Genomic DNA, 18,968 nt, shown 5'->3' with positions numbered 1-18,968 from the left:
ACGCTACTAATCGGATCACTCCAACTGATCGGAGTGTTGCAACTCCACCCATAAAATGCCTCAAAAGGACTCATTCTACAATGAATCACGATAACCGTTGTTGTATGTGAACTTGTTTGGTCAATTTAGTGTCCTAAATTGCTCTACATAAATTATCAATCTGGGTATTGTAAACTGATGAAGTGTAGTGCACTATATGTGCTAGATGGCCCTTCCTACTTTAGTGTTTTTGAGTTTTAAGTTGTTTTGGGGCTTTTAATCCTTTAATCCCTAATGATGTACAATGTATTTACCTCTGCTAATGAAATGAAGATTAAGAGTACTTAAAGTCAGATTTGGAAGTAAAGCTTTTAATAAGAAAAGAAAAAAAATAGAGTTTCTATTCTTGCTATTTATTATTGATTCCCAATCATGAACTAAAAGGACTCAAGAGTGAAATTGCAACTACCAATTACAAAACCAAAGCTTAAAAGAGATATTAAAACTGAAAATGAGATTGCAGCTATCTATGATGAACCAAAAATGAAATACTGAAAATGGGATTACAACTACTGTCTAGTCTATTGCAGAATCAAAACTTAATGAAAAACTGAAAATGAAATTGCAACAAAACTAAATGAAAAACCATGACCGAAAATGAAATTGCAAATAGTCTATTATAACAACTAAGTGAAGTGCTTTGTCACTCTGCTACACAATTTTGGGAGAACAACCTCCTTGTGATAAAATTTTGAGAGATTCCATACTTCACTATTCTAAGAGAAAGTAAAAATAAAAATGCATAGAAAAACTCATTCATAAATGAAATATTTCACCACTTACTTTTAAAATGAACCATCAATTGAAAGGGCTTTTAGAAACATTCACTTACAACATGAGTTACTAAACTAACAATAAAATGGCATTGAGCAGTTTAATTCAAATTCTAAATACTAATGAATAGCAAATGAAATGAATTACTCTACGCTACTGAACTCGACTTCAAGCTACTAATAAGAAACTAGAAAGTAGTGAAACAAAAGAACTATTCTATTGAAATAAAACTATTTTGAGTTAGTCAGAAGATGACAAAAATTGCATTATAAACCAAGTTAGAAAATGATTATAAACATCATGGAAAAGCACAGTGAATTTACAGTTTAACTATGAAAGACAAGACAAAAATAAAATGTAACCTTAACCAGTGCAGGGGCCCTCTGCAAAGGTCTCGGGTTATATGCACTTAATCAACACTCCAACAACGCTTTTAGGTATCCATGAAACACAGTATTTATATTAAAAATAGAGAATGAGTTCTTCACACTACAAAGCAGAAATCCGAACTTAACACATCAACCAAAATCAAACTTGTTCTGCGTTCTTCACACAGGTATTTATAGAGAAATTATACAACTATTTTAAGGAGAAAAATAAGCTACAACAAAACACGTAGGCAGGCAAGTATGCAGAATTCTTGTCCTTGGTTGCTTGGAAACATAAATCTATGGTAATGGCTATTAGATTCAGTTTGTGCAGGTGGAAAATGAAGTCCATGGCCTCAGGAAACTGCTTCAGATCCCATCGCTGAGAAACGTGTACAGAACAGAGACTTGTTTGCCTTAGGTTTCTTTGTTTGACTTCCCTTTGACTGGAGTCTTCCTTGTCGATCTAGGCCAGATGAATAGGATACGATCCATGCCCTGATGTTTTCCAAGCTACCCATGTAGTCCTTTTCCCCTCTTGACACCTGGAACCTACAAAAGCGTGAAAGTAGCTGCGGAACAACCAATTAGCTGCAGAATGTGGTTGTGTTCCGTAGCTAAAAGACAAAAACCTATTCAAATAGCAAACATAAAAGTATAACATGTAAATCACTGAAATATACTCCTTGAAGCAATATATAATGGTTTTTGATGATAAGGATGCATTTTTCATGGAAAAACAAAGAAGGAAGGATGAGAAAAGCTAGTAAGGGAAAGGCAGTTTTGGAGCTCAACAAAACTCTACCAAGGGGAGATACTCTTCCCACTTCCGTTACTAATGAATCACATACATCCTCAACATGTCTTCCAATATCCTGTTCAACCTCTTTGTCTGTCCATCTATCTGTGGATGATAAGCTACAATAAAGGCAAACTCTATGCCCAAACCTGCAAATAACTCCTTCCAAAACTTGGAAGTGAACTTCACATCCTTGTATGACACAATCTTCTTTGGAACACCATGCAGTCTAACTACATATCTGATGAGTACCTGTGCCACATCGTCAGTTGAGAACATAGACTTCACTGAATGAAGTGTGAAACCTTTGTTAACATGTCCACAATGACCATGGTGGAATCATGTTGTTTCACTATCTTCAAAAACCCAGTGATTAAATCCATGGAAATAACCTCCCATTTCTGCTGTCGAATCGCGATTGGTTGTAGTAGTCCACATGGATGTTTACACTCTACTTTCACACGCTGATAGTCGAAACACCTCGCCACAAATGCTGCTACATGCATCTTCAAATTCGGTCAATAGTAAACTATATTCACCACTGTTAGTGTCCTTTGATAACCTAGGTGACCTAAATAAGTTTTTGCATGGAACTCCCTCAAGATCACCTTCTTGAGCTTGTTGCTATCTGGTACATATATCCTATCTCAGAATTTGACCAATTCATCTTCTGTAAGGAAATAATCCTTACTCTGTGCACTTGCACATATACCTACACATGTACCTATACTGCCACCTGTACCTATACCACTACCTATACCTTTACCTTCACTTGTACCTTTATCTTTACTATCACCCTATTGCAACCTATGCATAATTTCCATATACCTGACATCCTATTGACCTGCCTGCAAGATCCTATCTTGTAAGTCTATCCCATAGGAGCTCATTGCTGCGAAGTGATTTACCTATACCCATATTCTAAGAGCATCTACCACCCTGTTCTCTTTACCTTTGATGTACCTGATCTCAAAATCAAACTCGTTAATCGTGGCCAACCATCTAGCCTACCTAGTGTTCAGATATGGCTAGTCAAACAAATACCTCAACCCAATATGATCACTCATAAGTACAAACATCTTGCAAAGAAGATAGTGTCTTCACATATTCAATGCATGTATATTCGATGCCAATTCAAGATCATGTGTCAGGTAGCTCTGCTCATGCTTGTTTAGTTTATGAGACTCATAGCATACCACCTGTCTATCTTTCATAAGGAATCCACCAAGTCCTCTCTTGCAAGCATCTATGCATACTACCAACTCTTTGTCCAAATCTTCAATCTGTAGCACTGGTGCATGTGTCAACAATTGCTTAAGTTTCTCAAAGATAACCTCACACTCCTCTATCCATTCAAACTTCTTACCTTTCCTTTGCAATGACGTGATAGGATAAGTAATATGTGAGAAGTTCCTGATGAACCTCTTGTAATAGCTTGCCGGATCCATGGAAGATCTCACCTCATCCACACTCTTAGGAGCTACCCATTCCATGATAGCCCTTATCTTCTCTGGATCTACTCCAATTCCCTCCTTGGAGACCACTTTCCCCAAGTAATATACCTCACTATGAAAGAAACTACACCTGTTGAGCTTAGCATACAACTGATGCTCTCTCAACAACCTCAACGCTGCTGCTAAATGATCGATATGCACTTCCTCATTTTTAGAATATACCAATATATCATCAATGAACACAATAACAAACTTATCCAAATATGGATGCAACACACTATTCATCAAGCACATGAATGTAGCTGGAGCATTACTTAAGCCAGATGGAACAACAACAAACTCATAAATCCCATACCTAGTGACCCTCAACACAATCTTGTAAATGTCCTCTTCTTTGATGCATACCTGATGGTATCCAGATCTCCGATCAATATTCGAGAACACTTCTGCTCCCTTCAACTAATCGAACAAGTCATCAATCCTCGATGAAGGGTACTTGTTCTTGATGGTCACTTTGTTCAAATGCCTGTAGTCAATGCATAATCTAAGAGTTCCATCTTTCTTCTTCACGCACAATACTGGTGCACCCCAAGGTGATACACTTGGCCTAATGTATCCCTTGTCCAAAATTTCCTTCAATTGTAGCTTTAATTCAACCAACTCAGGTGTGCTCATCCTGTAAGGTGATTTTGATGCTGGAGTTGCCCCTGGCACTAACTCGATAGAAAATTCTACCTCCCTGTGAGGTGGTGTTGATGCCTCGAAAATCGCTGCAACAACATTGAGGGATAACCACCTGGTCCGGACCTTAAAGCAGCTCCTTTTCCGTTTGGTGTGGTGGCTCCGACTGTTCAACTAGGTCCAGTTACCTTCTCCCTATTGCTATTGGTTTATAATGTATCTTTAACTACCAATAGACAGGGACATCAGATCACTTCTTCTTGCTGATCAGGCAAGAGAATGACCCTTAAGCTGATTTGGGTTCAGCCAAGCCACAACTAAAGTTTTGCCTCTTTGAGGAGAGGACTTAAAAGGATGTAGAATTTACTCTAAAAGCAAGCTTATTCTATGATGCAAGCAAAAGAAACTAATCTAAATCCTATCTTAATTAGGCAGATATAGATCTAACCCAACTAAGAGCAAGATAATTAAAGTATTGGGATTTAGATATGTCTTATTTATAATGAATATCAAGTTAATGAAGTAGTTCAATTAACTGATATTATGGATATCAAAACACATCCTATTGAGACCTTTTAACTAAAATAATAAACCAACAACACTCAGGAAGTAGTTCACATAAATGATATTGATTATCAAATCAGCAAATCCAATAACTAAACAATAATATGTGGAAATAGTTCACAACATATTACCACTCAATAAATCAGTTTTAATAAGGCAGATTTCTGAGTAAATAGTTACTCAGAAATCAGAAATTAATCCATAAGAATAGAGATACATGATAACAACATTGAGACAAACTACCCATATTGACAATAATGCACAAACATGAATAAAATGACACATTCCTGTTACCATAAAAATGAAACTGATATTCAAAATAGTAGTATTAAAAATACCAATTTATTGCATCCATTTCTCTGATCTTGCTCTCCAACAGTCCTTTACATTGCTTGAACTTCTGCCTTCAAAGCTAAAGCCACAATAGTGAAAACTCTGCCCCTCATACATAATTCAAGATACAAAGGAAAAATCCTCAATAATCCCCAGATCTGAGATTTTCTCTCCTCTCTCCAACTCTAAATTCCTATTACAGTAGTGCTTTTTAGAAGTCTAGCATTGCAGAGGAGAGCAGCCCCTTATTCCATTTTGCAATCTATTACTTATACTATTGGTGAAGGAATTCTTTAGAGAAGAGTTTGTTGAAGAGAAATCTGCCAAATCCAATTGCTGGAGCATTCTAATTGATTGAGATCCTTTTCTCCATATTTCTTCCACTGTTTTCCTGCAAAAAGAAATCAAAATAAATTAAAATGCAACAATAAAATCAACATGGCATTGCTGGCATTTTAAATCAAATCCAATCAAATTCTATAAAATATAAATTCTCTATTGATTCCTGGGATGATTTAATTGGCCAAGAATATCATTGACGAGTGAATCTGCAATTAGAAGAGGCCTGGACCAATGAAAATAAAACTCAGAAAAATGATTTTGTTTTCAAAATTCGGAGCTTGATCTTCTGCCTGATTTTTGACCCAATAAATGACCAAATCTGTCAATGAAATCTCCTCAGAAATATTCTCCTTGATTTTCTTTTTCCAATGAGCCGTCCCGGGCCTCATTTGGCCAAGTATAACTCATTCTATGAGCTCCCAAAGTTGATGAGTCAAATCTGGCATGAATCTGGAAATTCTGTTGCTGGGCTAAAAATTGTAATTAAAAACTAATCCTAAATTAGTCTCTAATTAATTCTAATTTAATTTCTAATTATAAACTAAACTAATTATTAGTAAACTATTTATTAATTTAACTAACTAATATTTAATTAACTATTTATAAATGAATTTAATCTAATTAAAAAAAACTAATTAATATTAATCTAAAGAATATTTAAATTTTAATTAAATTAATTAAATATTACATATTAATTTAAATAATATAATATATTACATATTATTAATTAATTTAATTAATATAATATATTACATATTATTAATTAATTTAATTAATATATAACATATTAATATTCAAACTAATATACTAACCTACCTTTCATTAACTCCACTCACACGTATGAGTGAGTTGACCAAAAAAAACAAATGGAGTATAAGCCTAAGTTAATGAATGCCCCATTGAGTTATGAAGCGATCGGCAAATCGCATCGGGGATGACTAATGGGCTTATCGGGGTTCTTTAAAATTTGTTGCGAATAGAACTCCCGACCCGATATCGCATCGGGGGATGGCTAATGGGTTTATCGGGGTTTTTTAAAATTTGTTGCGAATAGAACTCCCGATGCGATTATTTATTTATTTTTTTTATATTTTTATTTTTTGTTTTAAATTTTAATTTAATTAAATTAATTATATAATGTATTAATTAATTTAATTAATTTAAAATTTAATTTTAAACTTAAATTTTTATTTTTTTGTTTTATTTTTATGAACATAAGTTTCTAAACTACAACCACTTGGAAAATAAACGAAAAATAAACTGCAGCCACTTGAATGTTTAGATTTTTGAGATTAGGATTTGATTTGGAAATTGGAGTAAATTTCTTAAATCTCGATAATTAATGATTTGGCCACATAACTAAAAATGAAAAATGTTAGTAAAAACTCGCTACAGGTTAATATTTAAAATGAATGCCTTATTGAACTAATTTATTTACAAAATGCAATATTGCACATTTTATGCATTTTTAACCCAGGCTAGATAAATGATGAGACTTCAAAGGAGTGCCATTTTCAAACCAGTTGACCAAATGAGGCGAAACAAGCGTCAATGGGAAGCTTGTTAAAAAATCGATTCTAGGAAAACAATCAAAACAAGAATCCAAAGAAAACTAAAAATTAACAAAAGCGTAGGGCAATCAACTAAAATATAAATCCAAAAAGGTGTTTAGCCAAAATTTTATAGAAAGGGTCCCCATTATTTGAAGTGAACACATCAATAATGGGGGGGTTGTGTTTTTACCACAACAATGGCGACACATGGGAGAAGAACCAGTTATCTCTGTTATGAATGAGATTTTCCTAAAATTAAAGCAAAAATAATTAAAGAAGAGAAAATTATGCGTGAAATGTTTGACTAGGTTCGTTAGTCTGAATAAAAACCAGAATCATCTAACTGTAATTTTTCTTAAAATTTCTCATAAATTAAAATATTTCAAAACTCTATATCAGTCCTTAATTAGTTGTAGAGATAAAGCAGGAGTCACTTTACAGCTTAGCTTTCAAAATATACTCATTTGTCATAGGTAGAGCCACTACTGCCAGCAAACATCTATAGTTTCGACAGGGTTACCTTTTAATCATAAATGATTCAGAATCCTATCTGTTTAAGAATTATTGATCTAGGGATAAATCCATTTATATATGTTTATTTTCTTTGAATTTTTTTTTTTTTTTTTTTAAAAGCCATTGTCCTGGTTTGGTGGCCAGATAGTTGACAATGCCATTCACTGGTTAAAATTGGACTGAACAAGCTGGCTCGTGATGACACCCCTTGTCTTATAATTGTTTGCAATCATAAGCCATTACCCTGGTTTGTTTAGCAGTGTTGGTAATGTCAGCCTATTTTTCCCCTATGATCATGGTAAGCAGGCTCATGATGAGACCTCTTATCTTTTAAGTTTAGATATATTTCTGGATTATACTCTAGAAAAACAAGACTCTTTGGGATAGGGAGAATCATCGACTCCTTAAGAGTTAAGAATGACAATTTCAGAGTTGAAGGTGCTTTGCTGTAACGTGTCTTTACTTGGTTAAAAATAACTTTTCTTGACTGACAATAGAACTTTGAAAGATCCTAATGAAATTTTGAAATCTCAAAATGATTACAATTTGATGAAAAAGAAAATTTTCAGATTTTATGATATTTTGCCAACTTCTCTTGATTGGTAATCTCTTCCTTAAGTATGTCTACCTCTATAATAAGAAAATCAAACTTCATTAAGAGATTTAAGAAAAAGCTAATAAGGTGACAATTAACAATTTTTCTCCACGTATCCTGATCATTGCTAGGTAACAAATAGGCCCTCCATATAAATAATGGCAAAGTCACCAAAATCAAAACTGAAAACCAAAAGAAAAGAAGTCTTACGCTAAAATGAGAAAAGAAATCAGCAATAAAAATAAAAACAAAGAAATCTTTAAAAATGGGAAGGAAAATCCAAGTTTCGCATGATAAACTCAAACAAGAATGTTTATACCAATGTCTCCAACAATATGAAGAAAAATAAAATAAGCATGTAATCATTCCTTCTTATGTTGAGATCTAGAAACATACCTTGCAGAGTTGTAAGTGTTTTAGGCTTTTTTGGATAGCAGGGACGATAAAATTCAGCCACCATGAAATCTTTCTGTCTGATATTAATTTTCTTGTTTCAAAGCATCATCTTAATTGTTTTCCAATGAAAGGAATGCTAAAGAAACAAACTAAAGGTTCAGAAACTTCCTGGTGTAGCTGTTTCATGGAAGATCATCGCTGCTTCACGAAATTAAGCCAGGAGAAGAGTATGGACTTCGAAAATATGATCTGGCAGAGGATTGAAAGCTTTAAATGGAGAGCTGCAAAACAGAGTTTTATATCAGCATAATTTAAAAACAAAAATGAAACTAGAATGATGAAATGGAAATTAATGAAAATGGGCACATGAATCTTACCATTGGATAATTGCTTTTGATCTTACCTGAAAGGTATCAATTTCCCCAAACTAGCTGATTCCTTATTTTAATTATCATTAAAAACATGAAGAAATCCCACTAACCAAAATCCTATAACCCAAAATCATTATTTATTATTTAAACTAAAGCAAGCAGTAAAATGTAAAAATAGAATGCTTAGTGCTCAGGGGAATTGAAATAAAAGAAATGCATCAGAGATGAGAATGAGAATTTGCAGTAATGACTATTCCTCAAAATATTATAAGTTTAATATAAACTCCATGATTTGATAAATTGTCCAGAATCAAGACCAAATCTAAGATAATAAAATTTAAATATAAAGACAGAGGTCTTGAATTCCATTTTTAATTATGGAATTATATATTTAAAACTAAAATGTATGAGAAATTGAAATGATTTTTGTATGCTGCAAATTTGTCATCAATTGCCTTTTTACCATAGTGGTTACCCAAGCTCGCTTTAACACATCGCCTCATCGGATGATCCACACAACATGTTTCTTCATCATGCTTTAAGTTTAATTTGCAAGACTTCAATTTTATTGCTATGCCATATATTGATTAAATGTTAACGGCTTAGAGGCATGCATTGGAAGTTCTTGCATCAAAGGTTGCAATGGCGAATCGCCGATATGAAAATATGCGATGAGAAGTTGTGCTATGAGATAGAGCGATCGCATCATTAAAGAAATATTAAATCAGGGATCGGGGACAGTTATGTCACAAATTGCACATCGCACACCGTATCTTGCGATTTGTACTTTGGACATCGCGCATCGCAGATTCAGAATAATGATATGGCCATAAATAAAAATGCAAGGAAGCGATTGCGATATCGGCGATACGATGGATGACATAACTAATCGGCGATCGGCAATCTTAAGCACCCGATGTCACACAATATGATTCCTGCGATGCCGATGTGCGATGAATGTTGTGGCTAATCGGCGATCGGCAATCGGCGCAATCGGCAATCTTGAGCACATGATGTAACCATTCTCGATACGTTGATATGCGATGATTAGTGGACCCGATAGATTTATGATGATATTTTAATAACATATCGGATCCAAGACATCGGCCCTTTAAAATTATGTTCTTACCATTATTGCGATTAAACGGACGTGATATTTTTTAAACTTGATTTGAATTTCATATCGGGTCCGGGATTATGTGTTCATCGCAATATCGGTAAAGTTGATTATCAGAGATCGGCGATTCATGATAATGGAAGTATATGTCAACTGCAAAGCTCCGATATGCGAAATGCGATATGGCATATGAGTAAGATAATACATCGGAGGTATTTTATGAACAATTTGTTATCAAAAGATATGCTAAGAACTACTTCCGATGAAATCTTATGATGCGAATGGTCTTATGATATTCCTTGAAATTTCAATTGCGTTTCCTAAGTGAATAAAAGCAAAATTAAAAATGCTTAAATTCTAATGCATCACAAATAAAATTTCCCTGAGCCTATTGCAAATTTGAATTGGGTTTGCTGCTTACTTCAAGTTTTGAAAACAAATGAAAACCTGCAAATAAAACAAAACACAAATAAAAAATAAACTAAGGAAAATATGAACTAATAATGGATGAGAATAAACTTGTAAATGCGTACCTGAAAGGAATTTGTCTGTAAATGTTACCTTATGAATCTTCAAATTATTCCTTCGATTTATCAAAATTTTGACTTTGTTCAAAATCATCTCATCATTTATTTTAAATCTAAGTGTGCAATCAGCCTAAATAAAATCTGTTTATTCATGCTCAGGAAATATAGAATTTACCAGAAATAAATATGAAAATAGTCTTGCCTTTTAAATTGAAACAACAATTTATTAGCTCGGCTCATTCTGAATTAGCTTGAAAAAAATCTGTATTGCTATAGTGACTGTTTAATAATGCCTTTAGTAAATAAATATGATGCGTATTGTAGCATCAAATAATAAACTAAAGATCAGAATGGGATAAAGCCACTAATTGAGGAAAAATGTCAAAACAGATTTGAATGTGTACACTTGGCAAAATGGACATCCTTAAGATCAGCTTTTGGCAAATTCCGAGGAAGATAATATGAACTTCATATGATTACCGTGAAAGGTTGGACTGACTAATAATGATGGAATTAAAATTAAGCTTATCATAGACAGTCATACATTTCATGGGATAATGAGATCATGAAGCTTTTATATCTTCAACCTTTATCATATAAATTTTAAAAGAAAATCTTAGAAGGAAATCTCAAAATAAAGAAAAGTGGCTTTGAAGCGATCGATGCCATGTGCAACTTTAATTGAATTTAATCAAGACATTATTCAAAATAGGCAGAGTAGAGATATTGCTATAAGAAATTTCAAAAAGGAAAGCAAGAATTAAAATTTTCTGATAAGGAAAAATGTTTCCACTGAACATGTATGAGAAGGCTGATTGCTTTGTTTTATTTTTTAATCTACAAAACTGTTAAAAACAAATTAACTATACAAAACAAACTAACTAAATTAATTCTACTCCTATTCTAACCATATACATGAAAATGACTAGGTATAGTCATATTTCCAGTGTAGCCATTTTCTCATTTTTATTCCCGCGTTTATGTACAGTTCAAATGTTAGTAATAAAAATACAGATTTGACTAAACTAAGGAAAATAAATATGAAATCAGAATGTACAGTTATTGTTAGGAACTTAATTAAAATCTCCTTCTCTTGAAATTTGCTTTCCAATTCAATACCAATTGGATCACAAAAATCTGGATGGATTTCCATTAATGATTGAGAAATGTTCAAAAGAGGAGATGACAGGCCGAATTGTGGATATGAGTTTTCAAATTCAAAGGCCTGGAAAAAATTGTTAGTGTTATGTACAAATGTTAAGCTATTAACAATTTCCTTTGAGAGAAAAATTTCCAAATATTTTTCAAATGAGTTAATGAAAAATGAATGGAAATCTGTTAAATACAAGTGAGAATTATTAATTGAATTAAAATGTTGGCCAGATTGTAAAAATATATCCTCTAGTTGAGATTGTCTTTGAGGAAATAGAAGCTTTTGATAAGAAATGAACATCAATTGATATTGACGTGTTAACAGCTCTTGATGTTCATGGTTATAATATGAAACTTCAATTTCCCAATAAAGCAATTCATCAATTGAGTATTTGACAGTAAGGTGTTTAATATGCCAGCGAAAAGTGTGAAAATTTTGTAAAATAAAATCAGAAAATAAATCTAAGTTTAAACAAAATAACTGTGAAAGAAAAACTAAAATGAAATCACTATTTTTACAACTAATGTTACAGCACATTTGGGATCGTTTTGAAATGATTTCATTTTCACAAGGAATGGCCAGAATTATGGAATTTGAATAATTTTGAATTCCAACTTGTGAAATAGAAAACGAATTATGATTATGAATAGGAATGGGAGTTTGATCCTCATATGAATCATAAATTGGAATGTTTTCTTGAATGGTGAAATCATGAAGATAATTTGTTGCTCTAAAATGAGGATTAGTTGGGATAATTTCTAAATTGAAGCGTTCCTCATTCTCAGATGTTATTTGAATTTTATCATGAGGATTCTCTTGAGAAAAATCGAAATCAACATCCTCAATATCAGAGTAATCATCATAAATGACCTCACAAGACTCTTTAGAATTCCCTTCAATCTCATCCAATATATCCAAACAAGGAGGAACAAGAATTTCATGTTCATTAATGGCAAAAGAATGATCATTAATTGCTTCTCTATCTTGATAAAAAATTAATGGTAATTTATTTAAATCATCCTCTTTAATTTCTGAAATATCATTAATACCAGGAGGAAAAATATTACCATTATTGAAAATATCAGGATAAAGGGAAAAATGTGAACCTGAAACAATGCATTTAAAACTGTCTCTGTTTGAGAGCTCTTGTGCATTATGCTCATTGTAAATTTTAGATTGCAGATCATTCCTTTGCGTGCATATGCTTTCTTGAAGAACGCTGCTTTGCTTCTCTGAATCGGCATTTGCTCATCATGGAGAAATTCAGAAATTTGTACAGCAGTTTGCATTTTATTTACTTTGATTGCTGCTTGTACTTGCTGATTTGCGATTTGATTTTCCGAATTTACTTCGAAGTAGCTTTCAGATTTCAAGGTGGCTTTTTCTCCAAAATTGCTGCTGTTGTCTTCTTGTATTTGATTAGAAATATCTTCTAAGCTTTGTGAAACCACTTCATCACAATTTATTTGCACATCCAAATTGGGATTCTCATTTGTATTGGAAGGGGATGGAACAAAGCTTGAATCAATTTCATATGGATTGAGAATGGTTGGAAGAGAACAAATATATTTAAACCAATCTAATGATTCTTCTTCTGTAGGTTTATCTTCGTCCTTAAATCTTAAACAATTCAAGTGAAATCGAATATGAAAATCATTAACAGACTCATTTTTAAACCTTCGTAGATATTCAATTTCTTCACATACCTGTTCATAATCGTAGCCGTCAAATTTACAAATGAAAATTGTAACAAATTGATCCCAACTATGGATTGAGGCAACTGGAAGAGTTTTGCACCAGTTTCTGGCTTTTGCCGCAAATGTGAGAGTAAAATTTTTGCATAAAATGCCTTCATCAATTCCTTGAAAATCGTAATTTGACACATTTTGAATAAATTGAAAGACATGGTTAAAAGCAGAAGAATTTCTCTTACCATTAAACTTTTCCTGAGACAAGAGTCTTACCACTTCGGGTGGAGTATTGGAGGATGCACGTCCATGGATACAACTCCAAATTGGAAGTTTAAGAGGAGCCATCACAATAAATAAAATATTAAAATTGAAAAGACTCCAACAGACAAATTTCTCAGGCCCTCCTTCTAGCGCCAAAAATGTTGATGCCTCGAAAATCGCTGCAACAACATTGGGGGATAACCACCCGGTCCGGACCTTAAAGCAGCTCCTTTTCCGTTTGGTGTGGTGGCTCCGACTGTTCAACTAGGTCCAGTTACCTTCTCCCTATTGCTATTGGTTTATAATGTATCTTTAACTACCAATAGACAGGGACATCAGATCACTTCTTCTTGCTGATCAGGCAAGAGAATGACCCTTAAGCTGATTTGGGTTTAGCCAAGCCACAACTAAAGTTTTGCCTCTTTGAGGAGAGGACTTAAAAGGATGTATAATTTACTCTAAAAGCAAGCTTATTCTATGATGCAAGCAAAAGAAACTAATCTAAATCCTATCTTAATTAGGCAGATATAGATCTAACCCAACTAAGAGCAAGATAATTAAAGTATTGAGATTTAGATATGTCTTGTTTATAATGAATATCAAGTTAATGAAGTAGTTCAATTCACTGATATTATGGATATCAAAACACATCCTATTGAGACCTTTTAACTAAAATAATAAACCAACAACACTCAGGAAGTAGTTCACATAAATGATATTGATTATCAAATCAGCAAATCCAATAACTAAACAATAATATGTGGAAATAGTTCACAACATATTACCACTCAATAAATCAGTTTTAATAAGGCAGATTTCTGAGTAAATAGTTACTCAGAAATCAGAAATTAATCCATAAGAACAGAGATACATGATAACAACATTGAGACAAACTACCCATATTGACAATAATGCACAAACATGAATAAAATGACACATTCCTGTTACCATAAAAATGAAACTGATATTCAAAATAGTAGTATTAAAAATACCAATTTATTGCATCCATTTCTCTGATCTTGGTCTCCAACAGTCCTTTACATTGCTTGAACTTCTGCCTTCAAAGCTAAAGCCACAATAGTGAAAACTCTGCCCCTCATACATAATTCAAGATACAAAGGAAAAATCCTCAATAATCCCCAGATCTGAGATTTTCTCCCCTCTCCTACAACTCTAAATTCCTATTACAGTAGTGCTTTTTAGAAGTCTAGCATTGCAGAGGAGAGCAGCCCCTTATTCCATTTTGCAATCTATTACTTATACTATTGGTGAAGGAATTCTTTAGAGAAGAGTTTGTTGAAGAGAAATCTGCTAAATCCAATTGCTGGAGCATTCTCATTGATTGAGATCCTTTTCTCCATATTTCTTCCACTGTTTTCCTGCAAAAAGAAATCAAAATAAATTAAAATGCAACAATAAAATCAACATGGCATTGCTGGCATTTTAAATCAAATCCAATCAAATTATATAAAATATAAATTCTCTATTGATGTCTGGGATGATTTGATTGGCCAAAAATATCATTTACGAGTGAATATGCAATTAGAAGAGGCCTGGACCAATGAAAATAAAACTCAGAAAAATGATTTTGTTTTCAAAATTCGGAGCTTGATCTTCTGCCTGATTTTTGACCCAATAAATGACCAAATCTGTCAATGAAATCTCCTCAGAAATATTCTCCTTGATTTTCTCTTTCCAATGAGCCGTCCTGGGCCTCATTTGGCCAAGTATAACTCATTCTATGAGCTTCCAAAGTTGATGAGTCAAATCTGGCATGAATCTGGAAATTCTGTTGCTGGGCTAAAAATTGTAATTAAAAACTAATCCTAAATTAGTCTCTAATTAATTCTAATTTAATTGCTAATTATAAACTAAACTAATTATTAGTAAACTATTTATTAATTTAACTAACTAATATTTAATTAACTATTTATAAACGAATTTAATCTAATTAAAAAAAACTAATTAATATTAATCTAAATGATATTTAAATTTTAATTAAATTAATTAAATATTACATATTAATTTAAATAATATAATATATTACATATTATTAATTATTTTAATTAATATAATATATTACATATTATTAATTATTTTAATTAATATATAACATATTAATATTCAAACTAATATACTAACCTACCTTTCATTAACTCCACTCACACGTATGAGTGAGTTGACCAAAAAAAACAAATGAAGTATAAGCCTAAGTTAATGAATGCCCCATTGAGTTATGAAGCGATCGGCAAATCGCATCGGGGGATGACTAATGGGCTTATCGAGGTTCTTTAAAATTTGTTGCGAATAGAAATCCCGACCCGATATCGCATCGGGGGATGGCTAATGGACTTATCGGGGTTTTTTAAAATTTGTTGCGAATAGAACTCCCGATGTGATTATTTATTTATTTTTTTTATATTTTTATTTTTTGTTTTAAATTATAATTTAATTAAATTAATTATATAATATATTAATTAATTTAAAATTTAATTTTAAACTTAAATTTTTATTTTTTTTGTTTTATTTTTATGAACATAAGTTTCTAAACTACAGCCACTTGGAAAATAAACGAAAAATAAACTGTAGCCACTTGAATGTTTAGATTTTTGAGATTAGGATTTGATTTGGAAATTGGAGTAAATTTCTTAAATCTCGATAATTAATGATTTGGCCGCATAATTAAAAATGAAAAATGTTAGTAAAAACTCGCTACAGGTTAATATTTAAAATGAATGCCTTATTGAACTAATTTATTTACAAAATGCAATATTGCACATTTTATGCATTTTTAACCCAGGCTAGATAAATGATGAGACTTCAAAGGAGTTCCATTTTCAAACCAGTTGACCAAATGAGGCGAAACAAGCGTCAATGGGAAGCTTGTTAAAAAATCGATTCTAAGAAAACAATCAAAACAAGAATCCAAAGAAAACTAAAAAGTAACAAAAGCGTAGGGCAATCAACTAAAATAAAAATCCAAAAAGGTGTTTAGCCAAAATTTTATAGAAAGGGTCCCCATTATTTGAAGTGAACACATCAATAATGGGGGGGTTGTGTTTTTACCACAACAGGTGGAAATTCTGTAATGTCCTCAGGGAATACATCCTAAAACTGTTGCAAAATTGTGTACATGTTCAACACATCTCCATCCTCAACCTCCTTACCCTAATCACTAGAAATGTGTATTGCAAATAACATACACCCTTTCTTGCGACTGCGCTTTTCTTTCATAGTTGTCACCATCCTAACTGATGTGGCTTTCTTCTTACCCTGTAAGACTCTTAGTTCCCCATTTTCATCAACACAGTCAATGGATTTGTCATAGCAGTCTACCCTGGTTCCATGTAGATACAACCAATCCATTCCCAACAACATACTCTATGAACCCAATGGTAATACATTCAAATGTGCTGCAATAGGCATATCATTCAAATCAAATGCACAAACTCTTACCCAATGATAAAATCGCTTCTTTGTACTTATAGCCAACTGCACTAACTAAGACTCTACATGCAATTCCTTACTCAAACCACACTTATCCACCAAGTCAGGACTAACATAGATATAATTAGATCCAAGGTAAATGAAAATAGAATAACTTGATCACAAAGCTTACCTTCCATCTCGATGATAGATGCCTGGTGTTTTGCCTGCCTATTGTCCACTGTTGCATAGATACGTGGAATAGTCTAACCAACATCCCCAACAGTCTGCACCTCCTGTGCACTGTATATCTTAGGCCTAACACCCTTATTTTGTGGAAAATCTCTCCTAAGGTGTTCTTCACCACATGTCCATCACTCCAACTAACCAGTTCCCTCACCTCTATGTTGTTGTTGTTGTGACCCATGTCCCTATTTAGCTGCATTAAATCTCTTTTGCATTGCCATATTTTCTTTCCCATTTGCATTATGAGGCCTTATTCTCTTAGGCTACCATTTACCTTTACCTTTGTCTTTTCCCTTCCATCCTTGCTGAGATTCATTCTTACGTTTTGATTGTTCGTAGCAATGCTTCAATTTTCCAATGACTTCCTCAAGTGACCAAGGCTCATGATACTCAATCCGATCTCTAAATGCTAATGAAAAATCACTCACAAATCACTGAATGTTAGCCTTTTCATCAGTAAGATACTGTACATACCTCAATAGCTCCAGAAACTTAGTCGTGTACTCTTCATTTGTCATTGATCCCATCTTTCGCTGATAAAATTTTTTAACCTTACTTTCGTAGTACCTCTCTAAAAATCACTTCTTCCTAAAAAGCCTCTTCAACTCCCGTCGACTCAAGTCATCTTTCCTGATGTCTCTAACCTGCTTAACATCTTCCCACCAGATGCTTTCAAGCTAAAGATAGCTATTTTGGCCTTCATGTTATCTGTCTGCTCATTCAACTCAAAGAATTTATTCATCCCAAGTATCTAAGTCTATGCCTCTTCTAGCTTCTTCACATCTCCATAAAAGGTATGTGGTTTTGTTTTTTTGAATTCATATGGAAAGTATCCCCTATCACTCCTCCTATAAGGATGATAACAATGACGATCATGATGTCTATCAGAACTAGAACCAGGTTAATACCTGTACTCATCGCCTCTCATATTTGGAGTTTCCAAAAACTTTCCATATCTCACTATATCATATCTATATGGCCCGTGTCTACCAGGAGACCTACTGCTATATGCCCCATTAGTTCCATCCTCATGTCCATGGCTGATCCAAAGTGGCCCTTGTCACTACAAGTCTGATAAACTCTAAAGAAGTATAACATTAACCTCTACTTGTTTCTCTTGTGCTTGTATGATCTGGTCATTATCTACCTTGCAAAGTCTTATCTCTTCCTTCAATATTTTCAATGCATCTACCAAATCAGAAGCGTGCTCCGCACCACGCTGCTCATCTGATGCATAGGAAGATTCTATGTAGTCTACCACATTACTAGCCATTTGATCTTTTTCCTACAATGCATAATATGTCAGATAAACCAAGTCACAATAAATCAACGTACCTTAGTGTATCTTAGGGAGGATACCTCGTTTGCAAGATCAAAAAATCAGTGTGATACATGCATAACATAAACATAGTAGCATATAGACATACACAAATAAATGTATCAACATATAAACATCACTCTAGTTAGGGCCTACTCATCAATGCAAGGCCATATCAACAATGCATGCTATGACTTCATGCATGAAAACAATCATTATTCCATTATACCCATTTCCACATGAAACCAATAACATCCATAAACAATTCCTAATCAACTACACATACACATAAACGCATGTAGTCGAACATAAGCGATCAATTCTTGTAACTAGCCTACAAGACTGATGCATGTAATCAATCCTACAAGAATGTAGCCTAGCATACAAAGATGTAAGTATGCAACATATAATCAAAATGTAAGAGACATATAACCATATACAATCAGT

This window comes from Pinus tabuliformis, chromosome X (assembly GCF_031772625.1).
Source record: "Pinus tabuliformis cultivar Carrire ecotype Pingquan chromosome X, CPIR1, whole genome shotgun sequence".
Taxonomy (NCBI): Eukaryota; Viridiplantae; Streptophyta; class Pinopsida; order Pinales; family Pinaceae; genus Pinus; species Pinus tabuliformis.
This window is presented reverse-complemented; position numbering follows the sequence as displayed.